Source organism: Hordeum vulgare, chromosome 6H (assembly GCF_904849725.1).
Source record: "Hordeum vulgare subsp. vulgare chromosome 6H, MorexV3_pseudomolecules_assembly, whole genome shotgun sequence".
In the NCBI taxonomy this organism is placed as follows: Eukaryota; Viridiplantae; Streptophyta; class Magnoliopsida; order Poales; family Poaceae; genus Hordeum; species Hordeum vulgare.
The window spans coordinates 376,113,470-376,121,122 of NC_058523.1; positions in this window are offsets into that span (position 1 = coordinate 376,113,470).

Here is a 7,653-nt window from a genome sequence, read left to right on the forward strand (position 1 = left end):
ATAGAGCAAGGTATAGTGGGCACTCCGGGATCACCAAGTTTCTTAGGAGTTCCACCTTTAAAAGTGTAATTGGCAAGCATGGTGGAGATCTCAATATCTGGTACCTTCCGTTTATTAGTCACGATATCTTTCATGTACTTGGCATATGGAGACATCTTGAGCATATCAGTTAATCGCATCTGCAAAAAGACGGGTCTTATCATCTCAACAAAGCGCTCAAAATCCTCATCATCCTTTTTCTTGGATGGCTTAGGAGGGAAGGGCATAGGTCTCTAAACCCATGGCTCCCTTTCTTTACCGTGCTTCCTAGCAGTGAAGTCATTCTTGTCGTATCTCTTAGGTTGTGGATTATCAGGATTAACCGTAGGTTCAATCTCCACATCCTCATCATTGCTAGGTTGAGCATTATTATGAACATCACTATCCATATTGTCACCAGGTTCATGTTCATCACCTGATTGTGTTTCTGCATCAGACGCAGAGATATCATTAGGTTCTTCAGGTGTGACAGTATTTGGTGAACTGGCGTGCAGGTTTCTATCATCCTTATTCTTCTCCTTAGGATGACTAGGTGTATCAGCATTGATTCCTTGAGAATCTTGATCAATTCTCTTAGGATGACCTTCAAGATACAAAGTTTCCTGAGTCATTTTGTCTCCTCTAGTAATGACTCTAACAGAGTTGTCATTTAATTCATTGAGCAAGTCATTCTAAGCTTTAAGTACTTGTTCTACCTGAGTAGTAATCATAGAGGCATGTTTACTCAGAAGCTTCAGAGCATTGACATTTCTGCCTACACAAGCACTTAAATGGCTAAGCATATGAGTACTTTGTTCCAAATGTCTGCTAACATAATCATTGAAACTCTGTTGTTTGGCAACAAAGTTGTCAAATTCATCAAAGCATAGGCTAGCAGGTTTATCAAAAGGAATATCACTCTCGTCAAACCTACGCAGAGAATTAACTTCTACTACCTGTATCGGGTTATCAAGACCATGGATCTCTTCGATAGGTGGTAGATTTTTGACATCTTCAGATCTAATGCCTTTCTCTTGCATATATTTCTTGGCTTCTTGCATATCTTCGGGACTGAGGAATATAATACCTCTTTTCTTTGGAGTTGGCTTAGGAGGTGGTTCGGGAATAGTCCAAGCATTATCGTTGATCAAGAGGTTATTTAGTAGGGTCTCAGCTTATTCTACAGTTCGTTCCCTAAAAACACAATCGGCACAACTATCTAGGTGGTCTCTAGAGGCATTGGTAAGTCTGTTATAGAGGATAACAAGTATCTCGTTCTTCTTAAGAGGGTGATGAGGCAAAGCATTCTGTAGCTGGACGAGCCTCCCCCAAGCTTGTGGAAGACTCTCTTCTTGGAGTTGAGCAAAGTTGTATATTTCTTGCAAGGCAGCTTGCTTCTTATGGGCAGGGAAATATTTCTCACAGAAGTAATAGACCATCTCTTGGGGACTACGCACACATCCAGGAGCAAGAGAGGTGAACCAGGCTTTAGCGTCATCCTTTAGAGAGAAAGGAAACAACTTAAGGATATAGTAGTGGCGGATCTTCTCCTCATTAGTGAAAAGGTTGGCTATTCCGGATAGTTTGGCAAGATGGGCTATGACCGTCTCAGATTCATAACCGTGAAAAGGATCTGAATCGACTAGAGAGATTATCTCAGGGTCGACAGAGAATTCAAAATCCTTATCGGTGACAAAGATAGGCGAAGTGGCAAACTTCGGGTCATTTTTCATCCTAGCTTCCCGAGATTTTTCCTTCGACTTGAGAAGTAATGTCTCAGCGTCATAGACATCCTTACACCCAAGAAAATCCTCAGCTATCTCTCCCTCCATAACGTAACCCTCAGGTATATTAGGCAATTCATATCTAGGAGAGCTAGATCTAGCAGGAGCAAAAGCAGGTTTCAGCAGTATTAGAAGCATCACGCGCATTGGTAGTAACTCTAGCAATATGAGCATCAAGGAACACTCCTAGTGGAACATCAGGAAAAGGAGTATCTCTAGTAGTATCAAGCATAGCATCATCAGGCAAAATAGCATCTCTAGCATCACCAGAAAAGCAGTATCAAGCATGGCATCATCAAGCAAAATAGCATCTCTAGCATCATCAGGCAAAGCAGTATCAAGCATAGCATCTCTAGCAGTATCAAGCATAGCATCATTAGGCAAAATAGCATCTCTAGCATCATCAGGAAAAGCAGTATCAAGCATAGCATCATCAGGCAAAATAGCACCTCTAGCATTATCAGGCAAAGTGGTATCAAGCATAGCATCTCTAGCAGTAGCATCATAAGCATGATCAAGCACAGGCGACATATCAAGATTTCTAGTAGGAGGTGATGTCGCAAACTTACTCATAACTGAAGGTGAATCAAGTGCAGAGCTAGATGGCAATTCCTTACCTCCCCTCGTAATTGAGGGCAAGACTTTGGTCTTCGGATCCTTCAGATTCTTCATAGTGATCAGCAGATATAAATCCCAAGTGACTCAGAGAATATAGCAATACCTCCCCGGCAACGGTGCCTGAAAAATGCTGATTGCAATCTCTGGCAATGGCTAGACGATTGCTGATGACAACAAACCTTCCCCTGCAACGGCACCAGAAGAATGCTGCTAGCACTCCCCAGCAATGAAACTAGAAGAATGTTGTTGACGACCCACCAGCGCGTGGGTTCACAACAGTTTTAGAGGGTAGAGTATTCAACCCAAATTTTTTGATTCGCACGACAGGAGGTGAGAGAATACTCTCAAGTATTAGCAGCTGAATTTGTCAGATTCAACCACACCTGAAATATTAGTATCTACAAGCAAAGTAGTAACAACAAAGTAGCGAGTAACGGCAGCGTAACGAGCAGTAGCAGCGGCAAGGAAAAGCAGTAGTGATAGCAGTAGCAAGTAGCAACAGTAGCAAGCGACAGTAGTAGCAATAGTAGCAGCAGAGTAAGACAAGTAACAACAGTAGCAACAGTAGTAGCAAGAGTAGTAGCAGCAGTAGGACAAACTCGTAGGCAATGGGTCGGTGATTTGTTTGGATAATATTCATCATGCAACAACTATAACACGGAGAGATATGTGGCCAGCTCCCGTTCTTCAATGTGATGTAGGCATGCATTCCGTGTGTCGTCATACGTGCTTAGGGAAAAGAACTTGCATGACATCTATTGTCCATCCCTCCCGTGGCAGCGGGGTCCAAAAGGAAACTACGGGATATTAAGGTTCTCCTTTTAATAAAGAACTGGACCAACGCATTAGCACTTGGTGAACACATGAACTCCTCAAACTATGGTCATCACCGGGAGTGGTTCCGGTTATTGTCACTCCTGGGTTGCCAGATCATAACACATAGTAGGTAACTACAACTTGCAAGATCGGATCTAAAACACACATATATTGGTGACAACATAATAATTTCAGATCTGAAATCATGGCATTCGGGCCCTAGTGACAAGCATTAAGCATGGCAAAGTAGTAGCAACATCAATCCCAGAACATAGTGGATACTAGGGATCAATCCCCATCAAAACTAACTTGATTATATGATAGATTTCATCCTACTCATCACCGCCCAGCGAGCCTACGAATAGATTACTCACGAACGATGAAGAGCTTCATGGAATTGGAGAGGGAAGAAGGTTGATGATGACGATGGCGATGATTTCCCCTCTCCGGAGCCCAAGACGGACTCCAAATCTGCCCTCCAGATGAAGAATAGGTGGTGGTGGCGCCTCCGTATCGGAAACACGACGGATACTTTTCTCTTTATTTTTCTGGGTTGAAAGGGACCTTATAGAGCTGGAGTTGGGGGCGGCAGAGCCGTGTGGGCCCCACAAGCCTGCCCACCGCCACCAGGGGGGTGGTGGCGGAGCCAGGGCTTGTGGCCCGCTGGCCCACCCCCTGAGGTGGAACTTGGCGCAGATATTTTTCTTATTTTCCAAAACTGCTCCCTGTAAATTTTTAGGACGTTTGGAGAACTTTGATTTGTGCACAAAAATAACACCAAGGCAATTCTGCCGAGAACAGCGTCAGTCCAGGTTAGTTTTCCATTCAAATCGTGCAAATTAGAGTCCAAAACAAGGGCAAAAGAGTTTGGAAAAGTAGATACGATGGAGACGTATCATGGAGCAGTAAGCGGAAACCCTTGGTTTCGCGACCTCCCTTAAAAGGGGAAAAAGATGCAAAGCCCATCACACGCATTCCAAACCCTTGCTGCTTCTCCTTCCAAGCTCGAGCGCCTAGATCCATTCCATCTCCCGTCCTTTCCAGTCGCCCTCCGTTCCAAGCTCTGCAATGGCGGGCTCAGGCTCTCAGGGGAAATGGGAGATCTCTTGTGTATCTGAAGGGGACATCCAGGTGCTGAAGCATTGTGGATGTATCACAGCCGACATCGCCCATCGAGCACCGGAAAAGGGACACGTGGTACCTATGCCAAGGCCCGGAGAGCGGATGGTGTTCATCCCCCGCTTCCTCCGGGGACTGGGCTTCCCGCTTCACCCCTTCATCAGGGGTCTGATGTTTTTTATGGGTTAGATTTCCATGACATTCCTCTGAATTCCATTATGCACATCTCCATCTTCATCACTGTTTGTGAGGCCTTCTTGCGAGTTCATCCGCACTATGGTATTTGGATCAAAGTTTTCAATTTCAAGCCAAAGTTGGTTAGAAGCCAGCACGCCAACTGTGGTGGGACCGTGATAAACAAGATCTGTCGCGTGCCATGGCCGGAGGGCACACTGATCGGCACCATTAGGAACTGGCAGAAGGAGTGGTTCTATATCACAGAACCCCAAGAAGTAGATTGAGCGATGCCCGCCGAGTTCACGTCTGGTCCCCCGGTGAGGCTGGCCTCATGCGTCAGGAAAGGTCTGGACTGGGGCTCGACTTCGGATGTGAAGCTGCTGTAAATAACGCATCAAGCAAATGGTGGCGTCCAACATCTGGCTGACCGACATAGTCCAGGTCATGCTCCATCACCACATCCTTCCCTGCCAGCACCGGGACAACACAATGTAGTCTCACAAGGTTGACGAGCCCTGGACGGTGCTCGACTTCTACCACACCACTCACGAAGACCTGTGGCAGATACTGCTCAAACCGCAGTAGGAGTGGCCGGCCGAGGATGAAGACATCGACTTGGACGACAATACTCCCCCCTTGGAGGTACATCCAAGCTCTTATGCTTACTTGGAGTCTTTGTTTTATTGAAGGTCTTACTATCCCTACTTCTTCGCGGGATTGGCTAGGACTGGCCAAGAACATAGACGGCCCATCTCCCCTGCCCGAGGAACCCCGGACTCCTCTGCTCGATGTGATGCGAGTAGAGGCACCGTACATGGCGCCGAACAATAAGAAGAAGGAGACCCGCGGAACCCCGGACTCCTCTGCTGGATGTGATGCTGGTAGAGGCACCGTACATGCTGCCGGACAATAAGAAGAAGGAGACCCGCGGGGGTCTCCATTCGAGGGGTCCACTGGATACAAAGTCCAAGGACAGTCATGCCTCCTCCACCCACGAGGGGGAGGATCTATATGAGGAGGAAGAGAACGATTCTCTTCACGCGAGGAAGAGGGAGGCACCGATACGTCCATTTTGCATCATGCTTTCATGTTGATATTTATTGCTTCTTGGGCTGTTATATTACTTGTGGTACCATATTTATGCCTTTTCTCTCTTATTTTGCAAGGTTTATTTGAAGAGGGAGAATTCAGGCAGCTGGAATTCTGGACTGGAAAAGGAGCAAATCCTAGTCCACTATTCTGCACATCTCCAAATGCCCTGAAAATTTACATGGATTTTTTCTGGAATATATTAAAAATACTGGGCGAAAGAACTACCGGAGGGGGGCCACCAGGACCCCACAAGCTTGCCAACCGCCACCACCCCCTGGTGGCGCAGGGCAGGCTTGTGGGCTTCCTGAAGGCCCACTAGCCCCCCTCTTTTGCTATATGAAGCGTCCTGGTCTGGAAAAAAAATCAATCGGGAGCTTTTTCGTGGTTTCGCCGCCGCCATGAGGCGGAACTTGAGCAGATCCAATCTAAAGCTCCCGCAGGACGATCCTGCCGGGGAAATTTCCCTCCCGGAGGGGGAAATCGTCGCCATCGTCATCACCAACACTCCTCTCGCCGGAGGGGAGGCATCTTCATCAACATCTTCATCAGCACCATCTCCTCTCCAATCCCTAGTTCATCTCTTGTAACCAATCTTCGTCTCGCAACTCCGATTGGTACTTGTAAGGTTGCTAGTAGTGTTGATTACTCTTTGTAGTTGATGCTAGTTGGATTACTTGGTGGAAGAGTTTAAGTTCAGATCCTTGATGCTATTCATTACACCTCTGGTCATGATTATGATTATGTCTTGTGAGTAGTTACTTTTGTTTGTGAGGCATGGGAAAAGTCATGCTGATAATAGTCATGTGAATTCGATATTCGTTCGGTATTTTCATATGATGTATGTTGTTTTTCCTCTAGTGGTGTTATGTGAACGTCGACTACATAACATTTCACCATATTTGGGCCTAGAGGAAGGCATTGGGAAGTAGTAAGTAGATGATGGGTTGCTGGAGTGATAGAAGCTTAAACCCCAGTTTATGCGCTGCTTCGTGAGGGGCTGATTTGGAACCACTAGTTTAATGCTATGGTTAGACTTTGTCTTAATTCTTCTTTTGTAGTTGCGGATTCTTGCGAGAGAGGTTAATCATAAGTGGAATGCTTGTCCAATTAAGGGCAGTACCCAAGCGCCGGTCCACCCACATATCAAACTATCAAAGTAACGAACGCGAATCATATGAACATGATGAAACTAGCATGACAGAAATTCCCGTGTGTCCTCGGGAGCGTTTTTCCTCCTATAAGAGTTTGTTCAGGCTTGTCCCTTGCTACAAAAGGGATTGGGCCACTTGCCGCACTATTGCTACTACTTGTTACTTGTTACTCTTTGCTTGCTACGTTTCACCTCGCTACACAATCACTTGTTACCGCTACTTTCAGTGCTTGCAGTTATTACCTTGCTGAAATCCGTTTATCAGAGCCTTCTGCTCCTCATTGGGTTTGACACTCTTACTTATCGAAAGGACTACGATTGATCCCCTATACTTGTGGGTCATCAAGACTCTTTTCTGGCGCCATTGCTGGGGAATGAAGCGCCTTTGGTAAGTGGAAATTGGTAAGGAAACATTTTTATACTGTGCTGAAATTTATTGTCACTTGTCACTATGGAAACTCTTCTTTGAGGAGTTTGTTCGGGGTATCTTCATCACGAACGGAAGCACAAGGATTTGCTCCTCAACCTGAGGTACCTACTGAAAATATCTTTTATGAAATTCCTTTGGGTATGCTTGAGAAACTGCTGGCTAATCCTTTTACAGGAGATGGATCTTCACATCCATACTTTCATCTAATCTATGTACATGAAGTTTGTGGTTTATTTAAGTTACAGGTTTGCCCGAGGATGAGGTAAATAAGAAAGTCTTTCCTTTATCTTTCAAGGATAAGGCGTTGACATGGTATAGGCTATGTGATGATACTGGATCATGGGGCTACAATCGGTTGAAATTGGAATTTCATCAAATGTTCTATCCTATGCATTTAGTACATCGTGATCGGAAATTTATTTATAACTTTTCACCTCGTGACAGGGAAA